General features: G+C 42.0%; 1 pseudogene across 1 annotated transcript; it reads right to left on the reverse strand.

The window, feature by feature from the left end:
- Positions 1–3,749: 3,749 nt before the first annotated feature.
- LOC311123923 (toll-like receptor 13) lies at positions 3,750–6,847 on the reverse strand (annotated as a pseudogene). The gene is made up of 5 exons: positions 6,831–6,847; positions 5,484–6,012; positions 4,734–5,246; positions 4,327–4,446; positions 3,750–4,001 (listed from the first exon to the last, which is right to left on the reverse strand). The product of its transcript is annotated as a toll-like receptor 13 (transcript).
- Between the last annotated feature and the right edge of the window lie 11,553 nt (positions 6,848–18,400).

An 18,400-nucleotide genomic window follows, 5' to 3' on the forward strand; every position in this document is an offset into this window, starting at 1 on the left:
GAGAGAGAGAGTGAGTGAGGAGAGAGAGAGAGTGAGAGAGAGAGAGAGAGAGAGAGAGAGAGAGAGAGAGAGAGAGAGAGAGAGAGAGAGAGAGAGAGAGAGAGAGAGAGAGAGAGAGAGAGAGAGAGAGAGAGTAAGCAAGGGAAAGAGGCGAGGGTAAAGGAGAGGGTAAATTCTTTCCTCTTAAAACCAAAACTCCATGTAATTTTCAGCAGTTGCTGGATCAGGTTTTTCTGTAAAAAGCAACCAATTTATCAAAATGTTTGTGGTTAAAGGAATATAAACAGGGCCAGTATTTCTCAAACCCACACACAATCCTGAGTTACACAGGATGTCAGATGTGTGAATAGTCCTCTCAGGGGAGACTGAGTGAACTGGTCCCAGGCTGGAGGCACTCTCCTGGGCATAGGGTTTAGGCATGACCCGCCTCTCTGACCCTACCATGGCGGTCTGAATGGAAGGCGAAGAGAGAGAGAGAGAGAGAGAGAGAGAGAGAAAGAGAGAGAGAGAGAGAGAGAGAGAGAGAGAGAGAGAGAAAGAGAGAGAGAGAGAGAGAGAGAGAGAGAGAGAGAGAGAGAGAGAGAGAGAGAGAGAGAGAGAGAGAGAGAGAGAGAGAAAAAAAAATAATACACTACTACATCACTATCCCATACACAACACATCACACCCCTCCTGCACATCAACTGGTAACCTCACACCCCTTTACATGGACTTGGTACTGGTACCCCCTGTATATAACCAAGCTATCATTACTCATTGTGTATTTGTTCCTTGTGTTATTATTTTTCTATTATTTATTTTTATTTCTCTCTGCATTGTTGGGAAGATCCCGTAAGTAAGCATTTCACTGTAAGTCTACACCTGTTGTTTACCAAGCATGTGACAAATACAATTAGATTTGACTAAGAACACTGTTCATCTTTTTCACTTGTTATACAACAGTGCCCCCTGGTGCTCCAACAGCAGAATGCAGCCGCATCCAGATCTACAATAAAACATCTAAATTAGGGCCTCCCAAGTGGCGCAGCGTTCTAAGGCACTGCATCGCAGTGTTGCGGCGTCACTACAGCGTCCCAGGCTGTGTCACAACCGGCCGTGACCGGGAGTCTCATAGGGCGGCGCCCAATTGGACCAGAGTTGTCCGGGTTAGGGGAGGGTTTGGCCGAAGGTGGGGCTTTACTTGGCTCGTTGCTCTCTAGCAACTCCTTGTGGCGGGCCAGGCGCCAGCAAGCTGACTCCGGTTGTCAGTTGAACAGTGTTTTCTCTGACACATTGGTGCAGCTGGCTTCCGGGTTAAGCGAGCGGGTGTTAAGAAGCGTGGCTTGGCGGGTCATGTTTCGGAGGACGCATGACTCGACCTTTGCCTCTCCCGAGCCCGTTGGGGAGTTGCAGTGATGAGACAAGATCGCAATTAGATATCATGAATATATTTGCAATTTCGTTCATACTGGTGAATCTGTGTTTGGTTGAAATATCAACATTCCCTTATCTCTGGTATATCTTGGCATGCATCCATCATTCAAGACTACGTTTAAATTGTGTGCAACACAATGGACATATAATGCACAATGTCTCAGGAAAGACTGTCTGTCAATTTGTTTGAGTTCCATAGCAGATAAAGGAATGATATTTAGTGTTATCCTGGTGGGTTAATGATAGGGCTGTTTATTGGTGATACAGTCATTAGTTACAGAGATGAAAGGGTTAATGATAGGGCTATTTATTGGTGACAGAGATTAAATAATATAATGTAGAATTATAGTTGTTAACATTGTTTTTATTGATTACACGTGCAGTTCCTTCTTGTGCTTGGCCTTCATAAACAATGTGAGGATTTAATGGCACTAGTCTACTGTATTGAGGACAAGCTCAAAGGTGGTACAGTAAACTAATACATGATTGGACAACTTCGTCTGGATGCTCTGTCCATAGAACAAAACACTATTTTTTTTACGCTAAAATGCTATTCCCCCTTTCAAACTCCTGTCTCTTCTGAATGCCTTTTATAGTTAAACATGTTCTATCTATACTGAACAAACATATAAATGCAACATGCAACAATTGCAAAGATTTTACTCAGTCACAGTTCATATAGGGAAATCAGTCAATTGAAATAAATAAATGAGACCCTAATCTATGGATTTCACATGACTGGGAATACAGATATGCACCTGTTCGTCACAGATACCTTTAAAAAAAGGTAGGGGCATGGACCAGAAAACCAGTCAAGTATCTGGTGTGACCACCATTTGCCTCATGCAGGGAGACACATCTGCTTCGCATAGAGTTGATCAGGCTGTTAACTGTGTTTTGTGGAATGTTGTCCCACTCCTCTTCAATTGGTGTGCAAAGTTGCTGGATATTGGCGGGAACTGCAACATGCTGTCATACACGTCGATCCAGAGCATCAGGATCGTCACGGTATCTCTCTGCATTCAAATTGACATTGATAAAATGCAATTGTGTTCGTTGTCCGTAGCTTATGCCTGCCCATACTATAACCCCACCGCCACCATGGGGCACTATGTTCACAATGTTGACATCAGCAAACCGCTCACCCACATGATGCCGGTTGGACGTACTGCCAAATTCTTTAAATCAACGTTGGCGGCGGCTTATGGTAAAGAAATTAACATTCAGTTATTTGTCAACAGCTCTGATGGACATTCATGCAGTCAGCTGCCAATTGCATGCTCCCTCAAAACTTGAGACATCTGTGGCGTTGTGTTGTGTGAAGAAAACTGCACATTTTAGAGTGGCCTTTTATTGTCCCCAGCACAAGGTGCACCTGTGTAATGATCATGCTGTTTAATCAGCTTCTTGATATACCCCACCTATCAGGTGGATGGATTATCTTGGCAAAGGAGAAAAGCTCACTAACAGGGATATAAACACATTTGTAGAGAAATAAGCTTTTTGTGCGTGTGGAACATTTCTGGGATCTTTTATTTCAGCTAATGAAACATGGGACCAACACTTTACATGTTGCGTTTATATTTTTGTTCAGTGTATAATACAAGTAAAACATATGAACAAAAACATATTAAGAGAAAGAAGACGATTATGTAAATTGTGCTTTGCCGTTGACAAATTGATAATTAAACATGGGTGGTAACTGTAATATTACAATATCTCCAAATTGGTATATTACTAATGACGTAAGGGTGATTTTAAACCCATATGGTTTGGAGCTGTGCTATGATTTATCATTTTCTTGCACCAAAGTCACAATAGGCTGCTATGCAAAGTGTCCTGCTTCCTGCAATAGTGCGTGCACGCGTGCGCCGTTGTGCGTGTGTTTCACCTCAAGGAAAAGGTAAACTGATCTGTTTATTAATATTAAGACTAGTCACACACTGACGCTCCAATATATAACAAGTGTTATTTTTATCAACTTGCTTCAACTGACAAGGAAAAATACGCATTGCACAAAGTCTACTTCATGTCATATTGATAATGATAAAGAGCTGTTAATTTCAAAGAGAATCCGTTTTTTTTTCATAACAACCAAGAGTTAACAAAGCCAGGTTAATAGAAATCATTGCATGTAACTAAGCAAGCGCATTAGATCCTTAGATGTATTAAATATTAGCATTGGTCAATGTTATTCAATCATGTAAATCGCTCTGTATAAGATAATCTGCTAAATGACTAAAATGTAAATGTAAAAAACATGTAATATATAAATGTTAAAATGTAAAACCAAAAATATCATATAAATGTAAAACAGAGCATGACAGTTGTCTGTGTCACGTTCTCTTCACCCCGGTGAGGATGGGGTTCTCCTCATCAGGACAGTCTCTGGTTTCCAGAGCAACCCAGAGTTTCTGCCAGAAGACCTCGGTATGCTCCCCAGCTCTGGACCAGCTCTGGGCCAGCTCAGGTAGGTGCGTCTCTTCACCAGCCTCCTCATGTGGTGGTAGGGTGAGAGCTGGTGGTCTGGGATCTCCTCCAGAAACACCAGGATCAGCACATCCTTCTGTTCGTCAAACAGACGGAAGCTTGAAAGAGCGGAGCCTTTTATTTCAGTGTTTGACCAGAGATCAATACACAGGGCGAGTTTCCCCAAAAGACTCCTATCTGTATCTAACATTGTTTTCCTCGACAACCCAGCCGAAAAAATAATACAAATGATCAAATGGATGTGTGACAGTCAATTGTCTGTGGGTGTAGAAACAACATTTGTCAAGTAAAGCATTTTGTTGTTCTATGAGTGGAGTGGGTTGGGCACATTGAGAGAAACAAAGTACTATTAGCTATGCCACTTTAGTGAAATCGAACCCCTGGTCAGTCATACAACAATAAAGAGAAAGACATTAAACCAACCTGGACACCTGTATCTCTCTGGAGCACCACTCGATTACCAGGTATTGGCCAGCTGATCACACAGATGCTTTTTCTGCTCGCGTAGATGGCTTCCGTGATGTTGCCTATGATGGGTTTTACCTGTGGAACAGTGAGAAACAAATCCTTTTGTAAGCAGTGATTTTTCCCAATGTACTGTCGCTACTAGTTGAATGTGTATGTACAGTAGTTACAGGGAAACATCAGCTGGCAACAGTTCTCCTTTTCAGACAAGACATTTAATGCTATACTGGAGTCAGGTCACTCACACAAGCCTGTGTTGTGTCAAAATATCAATTTAAAAATATGCACTGTCATATTTAGTGTCTGAAATAACAATGCATTTCAATACAATGACCAATCGTTGTGCTGCATACGGTATGTGGTACCTGGCTGGACGTCCCGGTGGTGCAGACACAGCTTCCAGCCCTGCTCTCCCTCCAGCTCTGGCGGCAGCTCCCTCAGGATCCAGGGCTCATCGTGGGCGTTGTAGGAGACAAAAGGTGTCGTCCTGATGAGGAGTTTGGCTGTTCCTTTGCTTGGCGTCATGGAGATAAGCCAGGAAGAGATTGTGGGCGCAGACCACCTGCCACCTTAGGAGATAAAGGACCCCAGCGGGGTGACGAGGACCAGAGCAGTGGTGGAGATGAAGTAGGAGAAGCCCTTGTCTCTGAAGAGGAGTAGGTGTCCAGGTCAAACAGTTTAGTGTCCTTTAGATCGTACGGATAGCTGCAGGGATAGTCATGGGCATAAACAACTTGTTGTTTGGTTGTTGCTCTTAGCCCAAGCATTTCTACAGTCACAGATGAAAGGATTCCGCTGCGTATCAAGGAGAGTTAAGGCCGGGAGAGATGGCACCAGTGTCTCATTGATGGATGTGCTGTAAATTGATTCCGTGTCACCTGTAAGGAACTGACTTGAGTGAGGTTGGCTCTTTTTAGGAAATCAAAGGACTTCAGTCCAACTTTGGCTACAGAGAGACTTTGGAGCTTTGGGGTTGAGTGAAACAGCTCTGGGGAGAATGAACGTGTCTATGAACCCATTCTTGCTAATGTCAAGGGACAACAGCTGGTGTGTGTGAATGGACGTGTCTGGGTAAAGGGACACAAGAAAAGATTCCCTGCATAGAACTCTGATACATTTTTTCAGACCTTCAAGAAAGTTGGACGGCAGATAAGCTTGCATCTTGTATCTACTTTGATGCTGACTACAGATATAAAAGGATATTCAGAGATTACAAGTATAATGAAGGGTGGTGGGTGGATTGGTTCATCTGTTTCATATTTGATAACATTGAAAACCATATTGAGATATTTTAAGCTTGTATGTCCTTTGAACACAGCAGCTCTGATTTTGCTTTGACTGATGACATTGTTTTGCAGGATGTGTTTGAAGTTTGACCAAACCCTCAAAGGCCCCATCTTCCAGTGTCTTTATTTTATTGTCATTTGAAGGCAACTCCACAAGTGATTGTAAGTTGTTTAATTTTTTTATTTTTTTATGTCAATTAGTTCATTGAATCCTAAATGCAAGCTCTTTAGAAGTTGCAAACCCTTCGTAAAAGCATCACCCAAGTTTAGGATTCTGTTGTTTCCAAGTTTCAGGATATTTAAGGCCTGTTAAACACAGTCTTCAAAGTTAGAGATGAGATTGTTGTTAAGATTGAGTCTTACGAGTTTTGTTAGATTGGCAAAATTTGTGCAGGTGGGAAAGGGCAGTGTGGAGTGCAATAGAGATTGCATCATCTGTGGATCTGTTGGGGCGCTATACAAATTGCAGTGGGTCTAGGGTTTCTGGGATAATGGTGTTGATGTGAGCCATGACCAGCCTTTCAAAGCACTTCATGGCTACAGACGTGAGTGCTACGGGCCGGTAGTCATTTAGGCAGGTTACCTTAGTGTTCTTGGGTACAGGGACTATGGTGGTCTGCTTGAAACATGTTGGTATTACAGACTCAGTTAGGGACAGGTTGAAAATGTCAGTGAAGACACTTGCCAGTTGGTCAGCACATGCTCGGAGCACACGTCCTGGTAATGCGTCTGGCCCTGCGGCCTTGTGAATGTTGACCTGTTTAAAGGTCTTACTCACATCAGCTACGGAGAGCTTGATCACACAGTCGTCCAGAACAGCTGATGCTCTCATGCATGCTTCAGTGTTGCTTGCCTCGAAGCGAGCATAGAAGTAATTTAGCTCGTCTGGTACGCTCGTGTCACTGGACAGCTCGCGGCTGTGCTTCCCTTTGTATCCGTAATCATTTGCAAGCCCTGCCACATCCGACGAGCGTCGGAGCCGGTGTAGTACGATTCAATCTTAGTCCTGTATTGACGCTTTGCATGTTTGATGGTTCGTCGGAGGGCATTACGGGATTTCTTATAAGCGTCCGGGTTAAAGTCCCTCTCCATGAAAGCGGCAGCTCTACCCTTTAGCTCAGTGCGGATGTTGCCTGTAAGCCATGGCTTCTGGTTGGGGTATGTACTTACGGTCACTGTGGGGACGACGTCATCGAGGCACTTACTGATGACGCCAGTGACTGATGTGGTGTACTCCTCAATGCCATCCGAAGAATCCCAGAACATATTCCAGTCTGTGCTAGAAAAACAGTCCTGTAGCTTACCACCTGCGTCATCTGACCACTTCTGTATTGAGTGAGTCACTGGTACTTCCTGCTTTAGTTTTTGCTTGTAAGCAGGAATCAGGAGGATAGTATTATGGTCAGATTTGCCAAATGGAGGGCGAGGGAGAGCTTTGTATGCGTTTCTGTGTGTGGAGTAAAGGTGGTCTAGAGTTTTTTTTCCCTCTGGTTGCACATTTAACATGCTGGTAGAAATTAGGTAAAACGGATTTCCCTGCATTAAAGTCCCCGGCCACTAGGTGCGCCGCCTCTGGATGAGCATCTTCTTGTTTGCTTATGTCCTTATACAGCTCGTTGAATGCGGTCTTAGTGCCAGCATCGGTTTGTGGTGGTAAATAGACAGCTACGAAAAATATAGATGAAAACTCTCTTGGTAAATAGTGTGGTCTACAGCTTATCATGTGATACTCTACTTCAGGCGAGCAAAACCTTGACACTTCCTTAATATTAGATTTTGAGCACCAGCTGTTATTTACAAATATATAATACCGTACAAAAGTTTGGGGTCACTTAGAAATTTCTATGAAAACATACATGAAGTGAGTTTGAATATGAAATATAGCAAAATGCATAGGAAATGTAATGATTGACAAGGTTAGAAATAATGATTTTTAATTGAAATAATAATTGTGTCTTTCAAACTTTGCTTTCGTCAAAGAATCCTCCATTTGCAGCAATTACAGCCTTGCAGACCTTTGGCATTCTAGTTGTCAATTTGTTGAGGTAATCAGAAGAGATTTCACCCCATGCTTCCTGAAGCACCTCCCACAAATTGAATTGGCTTGATGGGCACTTCTTACGTACTATATGGTCAAGCTGCTCCCACAACAGCTCAATAGGGTTGAGATCCGATGACTGTGCTGGCCACTCCATTATAGACCAATACCAGCTGACTGCTTCTTCCCTAAATAGTTATTGCATAGTTTGGAGCTGTGCTTTGGGTCATTGTCCTGTTGTAGGAGGAAATTGGCTCCAATCAAGCGCCATCCACAGGGTATGGCATGGCGTTGCAAAAGGGAGTGATAGCCTTCCTTCTTCAAGATCCCTTTTACCCTGTACAAATCTCCCACTTTACCACCACCAAAGCACCCCCAGACCATCACATTGCCTCCACCATTCTTGACAGATGGCATCAAGCACTCCTCCAGCATCTTTTCATTTGGTCTGCGTCTCACAAATGTTATTCTTTGTGATCTGAACACCTCAAACTTCGATTCGTCTGTCCATAACACTTTTTTTCCAATCTTCCTCTGTCCAGTGTCTGTGTTCTTTTGCCCATCTTAATCTTTTATTTTTATTGGCCAGTCTGATATATGGCTTTTTCTTTGCAACTCTGCCTAGAAGGTCAGCATCCCAGAGTCGCCTCTTCACTGTTGACGTTGAGACTGGTGTTTTGCGGGTACTATTTAATAAACTGCCAGTTGAGGACCTGTGAGGCGTCTGTTTCTCAAACTAGACACTCTAATGTATTTGTCCTCTGGCTCAGTTGTACACCGGGGCCTCCCACTCCTCTTTCTATTCTGGTTAGAGCCAGTTTGCGCTGTTCTGTGACGGGAGTAGTACACAGTGTTGTACGAGATCTTCAGTTTCTTGGCAATTTCTCGCATGGAATAGCCTTCATTTCTCAGAACAAGAATAGACTGACGAGTTTCAGAAGAAAGTTATTTGGTTCTGGCCATTTTGATCCTGTAATCAAACCCACAATTGCTGATGCTCCAGATACTCAACTAGTCTCAAGAAGGACAGTTGTATTGCTTCTTTAATCAGCACAACAGTTTTCAGCTGTGCTAACATAATTGCAAAAGGGTTTTGTGATGATCAATTAGCCTTTTAAAATGATAAACTTGGATTAGCAAACACAACGTGCCATTGGAACACAAGGACTGATGGTTGCTGATAATGGGCCTCTGTACGCCTATGTAGATATTCCATTAAAAATCAGTAGTTTCCAGCTACAATAGCCATTTACATAATTAACAATGTCTACACTGTTTTCTGATGAATTTGATGTTATTTTAATGGACAAAAAAAGTAATTTTCTTTCGAAAACAAGGACATTTCTAAGTGACCCCAAACTTTTGAACGGTAGTGTACACAGACCGCCACCCCTTGTCTTATTGGAGGCAGCTGTTCTATCTTGCCGATGCACCGAAAACCCCGCCAGCTGTATGTTATCCATGTCGTTGTTCAGTCACGACTCGGTGAAACATAAGATATTACAGTTTTTAATGTCCCGTTGGTAGGATGTTCTTGATCAGAGCTCATCCATTTTATTATCCAATGATTGTACGTTGGCTAACAGGACTGATGGTAGAGGCAGAGTACCCACCTGACCTACACTACATGTCAAAAGTTTTAGAACACCCACTCATTCAAGGTTTTTCTTTATTTTTACTATTTTCTACATTGTAGAATAATAGTGAAGACATCAAAACTATGAAATAACACATATGGAATCATGTAGTAACCCAAAAAATATATTTTATATTTGAGATTCTTCAAATAGCCACCCTTTGCCTTGATGACAGCTTTGCACACTCTTGGCATTATCTCAACCAGCTTCATGTGGTAGTCACCTGGAATGCATTTAAATTAACAGGTGTGCCTTCTTAAAAGTTAATTTGTCTAATATCTCCGTCTCTTCTTCATGCGAATGATGTAGATTTGGGCCTTGTCGGGTGTCTGAAGTAAATCCTTCGCGTCCGACTCGTTAACCTCTATGGGATCGGTTTTCAGTATACGGGACGGTTGAGCTAACGTGCGCTAATTTGATTAGCATGACTGTTGTAAGTAACAGCAAACTTTTCAGGACATAGACATGTCTTATATGGGCAGAAAGCTTAAAGTCTTGTTAATCTAACTGCACTGTCCAATTTACAGTAGCTATTTCAGTGAAAAAAATAACATGCTATTGTTTGAGGAGAGTGCACAACAACAACAAACTTATCACGGCAGCTGGTTTGATACATTCACCTCTGAAGGTAAATATCGTACTTACATTCAGTAATCTTGCTCTGATTGGTCATCCTAAGGGTCCCAGAGATAGAATGTAGCATAGTTTTGTTTGATCAAATCCATTTTTATATTCAAATGTAGGAACTGGGTTCTACAGTTTTGAACCACTGCTGTCTTTGGCTCCACACCCACCCCACCTGGTCATCTAGATGTGTGAAAGTTAAGCTAATAAGCTAATGAGCCATCATGTATGATATTCCTGGGAGTGTGTAAACTTACATTTTGTATAACTATATAATTTTTGTATGTTCTCTATAGTTATGTACTTGAAAAAGTATCAATTGGGCACATTTGGGCAGACCTGATAGAAAATAGTCCAGTATTGCAATGCTTCACTAGATCAATCTGAAACTTTGCACACACACTGCTCCCATCTAGTGGCCAAAATCTAAATTGTGCCAAAACTGCAATATTATATTGTGGCCTTTCTCTTGTATTAAAAAAATTATTTTAAAAACAAACAAAAACAATGCATGTTTTTTTGTTTGTATTATCTTTTACCAGATCTAATGTGTTATATTCTCCTACATTAATTTCACATTTACACAAACTTCAAAGAGTTTCCTTTCAAATGGTATCAAGAATATGCATATCCTTGCTTCAGGTCCTGAGCTACAGGCAGTTAGATTTGGGTGCCATGTCATTTTAGACGAAAATTGGAGAGAAAAAAAGGGTCCAATCCTTAAGAGGTTGAAGAAAAAATATTCTTCCAGTATGAGGTTAGTAATCGCTGTCCTGATACCCAGAAGCTCTTTTCGGTCATAAGAGACAGTGGCAGAAACATTATGTACAAAATAAGTTACAAATAACGCGAAAAAACACACACAATAGCACAATTGGTTAGGAGCCCGTAAAATGGCAGCGATCTCCTCCAGCGCCATTATTATGATTTAACTGTAACAGTTTTGCTGAAAGGTGAATTTGTCTCCCAGTGTATGTTGGAAAGCAGACTGAACCAGGTTTTCCTCCAGCATTTTGCCTGTGCTTAGCTTTATTCCATTTATTTTTATCCTAAAAACTCCCTAGTCCTTGCCGATGACAAGCATACCCATAACATGATGCAGACACCTATCATGCTTGAAAATATGAAGAGTGAGACTTAGTGATGTGTTGTGTTGGATTTGCCCCAAACATAACGCTTTGTATTCAGGATATAAAGTTCATTTCTTTGCCACATTTGTTTTAATTTAGTTCCTTTTTGCAAACAGGATGCATGTTTTAGAATATTTTTATTCTGTAAAGGATTCTTTCTTTTCACTCTGTCATTTCCTGTAGGTTAGTATTCTGGAGTAACTACAATGTTGTTGTTCCATCCTCAGTTTTTTCCTATGACAGCCATTAAACTCTGTAACTGTTTCAAAGTCACCATTGGCCTCATGGTGAAATCCCTGAGCGGTTTCCTTCCTCTCCGGCAACTGAGTTAGGAAGGACGCCTGTATCTTTGTAATGACTGGGTGTATTAATACACCATCCAAAGTTTAAATAATAACTTCACCATGCTCAAAAGGATATTCAATGTCAGCTTTTTTTTTACCCAGATCTACCAATAGGTGCCCTTCTTTGCAAGGCATTGGAAAACCTCCCTGGTCTTTGTGGTTGAATCTGTGTTTGAAATTCACTGCTCAACTGAGGGACCTTGCAGATAATTGTATGTGTGGTGCAGAGAAGGGGTAGTCAATAAAAAGTCCATGCAACTTATTATGTGACTTGTTAAGCAAATGTTTACTCCTGAACTTACTTAGGCTTACCATAACAAAGAGGTTGAATACTTATTGACTCAAGACATTTCAGCTTTTCATTTTTAATTAATTTGTAAAACAAATTGTAAAACATAATTCCATTTTAAATTCAGGCTGTAACACAACAAAATTTGGAAAAAGTAAAGGGATGTGAATACTTTCTGAAGGCACTGTATATGTAACCACAGCTTTGTAGGCCAGACTGAGTGCCGGTGAGAGGGGAGGTGGTTGAGCTGAAGAGAGAGAATACAGGTAAAACAGAAATAATATCTTTATAAAAAAATAAATGCATGGACATATCCCAGTATATTGTATGTTTTATACAGTATATACTGTATAATGCAATGGTTATTTTAAGATATTACAATACTTCCTATGTGCTCAAAGATACAAGTAGGCTATTTACTTCAGCAGCCTAATCAGTGAGTTCACTCTTCTGTGTTTACAGACAGAACAAACGTGTTTTGGGTCATTGTCATGCTGGAATACCCATCCACGACCCATTTTCAATGCCCTGGCTGAGGGAAGGAGGTTCTCACCCAAGATTTGATGGTACATGGTCCATCGTCCCTTTGATGCAGTGAAGTTGTCCTGTCCCCTTAGCAGAAAAACACCCCCAAAGCATGATGTTTCCACCTCAATGTTTGACGGTGGGGATGGTGTTCTTGGGTTCATAGGCAGCATTCCTCCTCCTCCAAACACGGTGAGTTGAGTTGATGCCAAAGAGCTCGATTTTGGTCTCATCTGACCACAACACTTTCACCCAGTTCTCCTCTGAATCATTCAGATGTTCATTGGCAAACTTCAGGCGGGCCTGTATATGTGCTTTCTTGAGCAGGGGGACCTTGCGGGCGCTGCAGGTTTTCAGTCCTTCACAGCGTAGTGTGTTACCAATTGTTTTCTTGGTGACTATGGTCCCAGCTGCCTTGAGATCATTGACAAGATCCTCCCGTGTAGTTCTGGGCTGATTCCTCACCGTTCTCATGATCATTGCAACTCCAGGAGGTGAGCTCTTGCATGGAGCCCCAGACCGAGGGAGATTGACAGTTCTTTTGTGTTTCTTCCATTTGCGAATAATCACACCAACTGTTGTCACCTTCTCACCAAGCTGCTTGGCGATGGTCTTGTAGCCCATTCCAGCCTTGTGTAGATCTACAATCTTGTCCCTGACATCCTTGGAGAGCTCTTTGGTCTTGGCCATGGTGGAGAGTTTGGAATCTGATTGATTGATTGCTTCTGTGGACAGGTGTCTTTTATACAGGAAACAAACTGAGATTAGGAGCACTCCCTTTAAGAGTGTGCTCCTAATCTCAGCTCGTTACCTGTATCAAAGACACCTGGGAGTCAGAAATCTTTCTGATTGAGAGGGGGTCAAATACTTATTTCCCTAATTAAAATGCAAATCAATTTATAACATTTTTGACATGCGTTTTTCTGGATTTTTTTGTTGTTATTCTGTCTCTCACTGTTCAAATAAACCTACCATTAAAATTATAGACTGATAATTTCTTTGTCAGTGGGCAAACGTTCAAAATCAGCAGGGGATCAAATACTTTTTTCCCTCACTGTAGGTAATAAGCTGATTCTACCCCCGCCTTCCCCATAGAAACCCCATGCAACGTCAAAGTCCATCATAAATACCTCTAAAACACACTGCTCTGACCTCCCATGAGCACAATAGTCCTTGTAATGACTTTCTCTGCACAATTTGTCAGGTAACACATTTTTACCAATGGAAGTAGGAAGTAGTTTAATGCGCGCCACGAGTCGGGACCTAGGCTGGGACTTCCAAGGTGGGCGTGGTTGAAGGTGAGGATGTAAACAATCATTTTCTGTTCTCGCTCTTCCCTCACAGTACAGTTGAAGTCGGAGGTTTACATACACTTAGGTTGGAGTCATTAAAACTTGTTTTTCAACCACTCCACACATTTCTTGTTAACAAACTATAGGTTTGGCAAGTCGGTTAGGACATCTACTTTGTGCATGACACAAGTAATTCTTCCAACAATTGTTTACAGGGAGACTATTTCACTTATAATTCACTGTATCACAATTCCAGTGGGTCAGAATTTTACATACACTAAGTTGACTGTGCCTTTAAACAGCTTGGAGAATTCCAGAAAATGATGTCATGGCTTTAGAAGCTTCGGATAGGCTAATTGACATCATTTGAGTCAATTGAAGGTGTACCTGTGGATGTATTTCAAGGCCTACCTTCAAACACAGTGCCTCTTTGCTTGATATCATGGAAAGATCAAAAGAAATCAGCCAAGACATCAGATTTTTTTTTTGTAGACCTCCACAAGTCTGGTTCATCCTTGAAAGCAATTTCCAAATGCCTGAAGGTACCACGTTCATCTGTACAAACAATAGTACGCAAGTATAAATACCATGGGACCACGCAGCCGTCATACCGCTCAGGAAGGAGACGTGTTCTGTCTCCTAGAGATGAACGTACTTTGGTGCGAAAAGTGCAAATCAATCCCAGAACAACAGCAAAGGACCTTATGAAGAGGATGCTGGAGGAAACAGGTACAAAAGTATCTATATCCACAGTAAAACGAGTCCTATATCGACATAACCTGAAAGGCCGCTCAGCAAGGAAGAAGCCACTGCTCCAAAACCGCCATAAAAAAGCCAGACTACGGTTTGCAACTGCACATGGGGACAAAGATCTTACTTTTTGGAGAAATGTCCTCTGGTCTGATGAAACAAAAATATAACTGTTTGGCCATGATGACCATCGTTATGTTTGGAGGAAAAAGGGGGTGCCTTGCAAGTCGAAGAACACCATCCCAACCGTGAAGCACTGGGGTGGCAGCATCATGCTGTGTGGGTGCTTTGCTGCAGGAGGGACTGGTGCACATCACAAAATAGATGGCATCATGAGGAAGGAAAATTATGTGGATATATTGAAGCAACATCTCAAGACATCAGTCAGGAAGTTAAAGCTTGGTCGCAAATGGGTCTTCCAAATGGACAATGACCCCAAGCATACTTCCAAAGTTGAGGCAAAATGGCTTAAGTCAAAGTATTGGAGTGGCCATCACAAAACCCTGACCTCAATCCTATAGAACATTTGTGGGCAGAACTGAAAAAGCATGTGCGAGCAAGGAGGCCTACCAACCTGACTCAGTTACACCAGCTCTGTCAGGAGGAATGGGCCAAAATTCACCCAACTTATTGTGGGAAGCTTGTGGAAGGCTACCCGAAACGTTTGACCCAAGTTAAACCATTTAAAGGCAATGCTACCAAATACTAATTGAGTGAATGTAAACTTCTGACCCACTGGGAATGTGGTGAAAGAAATAAAAGCTGAAATAAATCATTCTCTCTACTATTATTCTGACATTTCACATTCTTAAAATATAGTGGTGATCCTAACTGACCTAAGACAGGGAATCTTTACTAGGATTAAATGTCAGGAATTGTGAAAAACTGAGTTGAAATGTATTTGGCTAAGGTGTATGTAAACTTCCGACTTCAACTGTATTTGCTGCCCTCATCAAATTTAATTAGAGTAAAGAATGTCAGATCACGAGAATGAAGAGGAAATTGGAGGCCAGCCTTATTTTCAGAATGGTACTGTTGTTGTTCCATTTGCAGGCTGACCGAGAGAGAAGAGCTAGAGAGACTTTCTTGCCAAGGATTAACTGGAAACGACATGCCACACCTGAAGCATAAGTGTTTTGGCTAATATTAATATTAAGGATATTTCTATTACTCTCGGAGATACAAATATTATTCTCGGAGATGCAAATATTACTCTCGGAGATGCAAATGCAAAAACCAACTGTATTTTCCAGTGTGGATCATTCTGTTCAATTGATGTGGCCGTACCGTGAAGAACCTTGATCTGCCTGTCTATTAGCAAGTCCTGTAGTTATAGGGATACTCACAGAGGGCGAACTCTGATAGGCCGGACAGGATGTCACGGGACAACGCCGTTGATTTTGAGAATTCAGCACATCCATGTCCATTTCCTCACAACTGTCCACAGCATGTTCCTACTGCACAGAAAACAGTTCAACAGTCTCTAGCATGAAATAGGTAGCTTGAGTAAAAAATACACATTATACACCTTTTTATTGTGTAGACAAATCTGAAGAAAAATATCACAGTATGCTTCAAGTTATATCATGAGTCCTTCAGCTTGATACATTGTTCGGAAACATGTTTAAATGTCACTTGGCGCTACTTTTCTCTCTTGTTACAAGAAATATCATAGCCTGACCCGCCCTTCTATCTTGGAATCTACATCAATCGCTGCCCGAAAGTCTAGCTGGTAATCCCCAGTAACACGTGTGACTTGTCAAGTTGGTCTGCTGATTTGCAGAAAGTGTCTGTTCTTTGTCTCCCCGACTTCCCTCAGGGGACACTCAGAGTCGTAAAAGGGGGAAAGGGAGAGGAGTTATTGTTCTTGTGATAGGGCCGTCTTGTAAGCTACTCAGTGACAGGAATGGCTGACCCTCCCCCCTTCGTCTCATTGACACGTGCACAGGGAACATCTGCTCCTTCATCATTCATAGCTTGAGGGATGCGCTGTCAATAACAAACCTGTCAATCTTGGCCTGGAGGGTGCGTGACCCTCCTTGTGGGCTTTCGTTACAACAGTGGCATTTTACATTTACATTTACATTTTAGTCATTTAGCAGACACTCTTATCCAGAGCGACTTACAGTTAGTGAGTGCATACATTTTTCATACTGGCCCCCAGTGCGAATCGAACCCACAACCCTGGCGTTGCAAGCGCCATGCTCTACCAACTGAGCTACAGGATGGAATTGTAGGACCCTTCAATACTGACACCACACTTATCTACAGCAGAGTCATCACCAACATCGGCACGGCAACAAGGCCTACAACCCAACTACAGATACTGACCGTACTAATATACACATACTTGAATCCAGCTACAGTCCAGCATTACTGTAGTATCTATGAGAGACAGACAGCGCTGATCTCTCGCTGCCTCTCCTCTGATGCAGATATCTTCACAGCGCCAGTGAGAGGAGTCTACTACTTCAGATTCACTGCCATGGATCACTGCAATTCCCTGTGGATGGGTGTGAAGGTTTACCACAATGACCATATGGTTACATAATAGGGAACACAATGGTAAAAGGTAAAAGGTAAAAACTTGATGATGGATTAGTCAAAGGTGAGTTCTGTCACTCCTGGTAAGCTACCATGTGACTTCTTGTAAAATAAATACCATGAAAGACGTGTTCTTTATAAACTGAATTTGTATTTATTCAACGTAAACCGGAGCCATGAGGAGGAGCTCCATGGACCCTTCTATGAGATGCTTCTCTCATAGATACTACAGTAATGCTGGACTGTAGCTGGATTCAAGTATGTGTATATTAGTACGGTCAGTATCTGTAGTTGGGTTGTAGGCCTTGTTGCCGTGCCGATGTTGGTGATGACTCTACTGTGGATAAGTGTGGTGTCAGTATTGAAGGGTCCTACAATTCCATCCTGTAGCTCAGTTGGTAGAGCATGGCGCTTGCAACGCCAGGGTTGTGGGTTCGATTCGCACGGGGGGGCCAGTATGAAAAATGTATGCACTCACTAACTGTAAGTTGCTCTGGATAAGAGCGTATGCTAAATGACTAAAATGTAAATGTAAAAAAGTAATTTAACCATTCATTGTAGCCATTTACGCACTGTAGAGTTGGTGTTATCTCGTGTCAATTAACTCGTGACATTCCTGGATTACTCATTATACTAATAAAGTGTAATTTAATCAACAAATATGATAGTCAGTCACAGGAGGTTGGTGACACCTTAATTGGGGAGGACGGGCTCATGGTAATGGCTGGAGCGGATTCAGTGGAATGGTATCAAATACATTAAACACATGGTTTCCATGTGTTTGATGCCATTCCATTTGCTCCGTTCCAGCCATTATTATGAGCCGTCCTCCCATCAACAGCCTCCACTGTAGTCAGTCTAAAAAAGGTTTTGGGTACAAGACTGTGTACATATCTGGCTTTGAAGTTGAGGGTGCAGTATTTATTAAGTTTGGCAATGAGGACAAAAATTAGCATAGTTCAGCTAGCCAGCTAGTTAAGCCAGGGAAAACCGGGGAAAACAAGCGCGGGACAGGATATAGCTGGGCGCACATGCTCACTAGGCTAATTCAGGACACAGATTGTAGTTTTTATGCCCTGATTCCAGGAGCTGTCGGCGAAAAGTTTGATGAAACAATTCAGAGACTGAAACGAATACGTCAGATGACAAATATTTAAGGAGAGTGAATCGATATACAATCCCAAAATCAGCTCTGACTGTCAATAGTAAAACAAAGCTTAAAACAATGTCTGAGTGAACCCTGAATCCACAGGGGTAGACTCCTCCTCCTCACCACTACTCAACGACGTCACTACACGATAATCCTCACATGACACCCCACCCAGTTTGCGGTCCGCAGAGAGACCCTACTCAAAGCCGATGGTGTATTTTGTCCGGGGTAGAATGACTGCCCCCTCTTATTGAAGCCACGGAAGTTCAAGGCCGACCGCGGTACTGCAGCCATTGTTAGCGGTAAACAGGATCCCTCATTATAGTGAATGAAAAAATTGCAATCTTTGTACCAGTAAAAAAAGACAGACAATAATTGCTTCTTATATACCAGATGTATGTCTTTGAACCGATTATTTTAAAA

Source organism: Coregonus lavaretus (genome assembly GCF_964263955.1).
Source record: "Coregonus lavaretus genome assembly, contig: HAP1_SCAFFOLD_849, whole genome shotgun sequence".
Lineage (NCBI taxonomy): Eukaryota > Metazoa > Chordata > Actinopteri > Salmoniformes > Salmonidae > Coregonus > Coregonus lavaretus.